The sequence below is a fragment of the Magnolia sinica genome, chromosome 5 (genome assembly GCF_029962835.1).
Source record: "Magnolia sinica isolate HGM2019 chromosome 5, MsV1, whole genome shotgun sequence".
In the NCBI taxonomy this organism is placed as follows: domain Eukaryota; kingdom Viridiplantae; phylum Streptophyta; class Magnoliopsida; order Magnoliales; family Magnoliaceae; genus Magnolia; species Magnolia sinica.
The window spans coordinates 75,157,781-75,158,901 of NC_080577.1; the positions used below are offsets into that span (position 1 = coordinate 75,157,781).

At 39.6% G+C, this 1,121-nt stretch overlaps 1 non-coding gene across 1 annotated transcript; it reads left to right on the top strand.

Moving 5' to 3' along the window:
• The first annotated feature begins 336 nt into the window (after positions 1-336).
• LOC131247573 (small nucleolar RNA R71) lies at positions 337-443 on the top strand. The gene has a single exon (XR_009171852.1). It is a non-coding gene; the product is annotated as a small nucleolar RNA R71 (small nucleolar RNA).
• Positions 444-1,121: the final 678 nt, after the last annotated feature.

Genomic DNA, 1,121 nt, shown 5'->3' on the forward strand with positions numbered 1-1,121 from the left:
AGCACAAATATCGTAAACAGTTTTCTTAACCTTATCCTTCTTTAGTTTCATGGCCTTGAATTTCCTTATAAGATTGCAACTTTAGCATTGATATCATCATCATCCTCTTTCGGATGGTATAATCCGTCCCTTTCCTTTGATTGAGTGGGCCTAGAAGTGGTACTTGATTTTGGGTATGTGTCCCATGATTGTGCATTTTCAGCAAGTTTATCCAAGTAGTCTCATACATCATCAACATTTTTATTCATAAATTCCTCATTGCACATTGTCTCGATCAATTGGCACATGGAAGATGTCAGACCAACATAGAAAAAGTATGTAATGTGTCACGTTTCAAAACCATGTTGTGGGCATAAACTGACAAGATCCTTGAACTGCTCCCAACATTGGAAGAATGTTTCATCCTCCTTTTGAGCGAACTTCATCATTAACTTTCTAAGGGTGTTCGTTTTATGATGTGGAAAAAAATTTCTTTATGAACTCCCTTATCATGTCATTCAATGTGCCAATAGATCGAGGATGTAGTGTGCAACCACATCTTAGCTCTCTCTTTCAAAGAAAAGGGAAAGAGTTTTAGTCTGACCGGTCCTCAGACATGTTAGGAAAATATAAAGTGGCTATAATCTCGTCAAACTCTTTCAAGTGTAGATATGGACTTTCATATTCAAGTCTGTGAAATTTTGGAAGGAGTTAGATCACCCCTGGCTTAATATCCATATGTCCCGTATTTTCTAGAAAAACCAGGCATGAGGGCGTGCTCACTCCCGCCGGTTGTAGATAATCTCGTAAGGTACGAGGCGGGGGTTCTTAATGCACCTTATTCTCATCCTGGACTTCCTCAACCCTAGGTTGATGTTGTCTTTCCAGTTGATTGACTAGTTGCTTAGTAACCATAACCTCAATTAACTCTGAGGATCTCAAGTGGTGTCTAATCCTGCGATGGATAGATAACCCCTCAACCAATCCTCCTTCAGTCAAGAGACGTAGAGTGTTGTCACGGACCCACTTGGGCATGAAACACTCTTAGCCCTCAATTTCAAATTCTAACCTAAACCTAAAAGAAAGAAAGAAAATAGAAATCTAGAAATAGAGAGAGAGAGAGAGAGAGAGAGAGAGAGAGG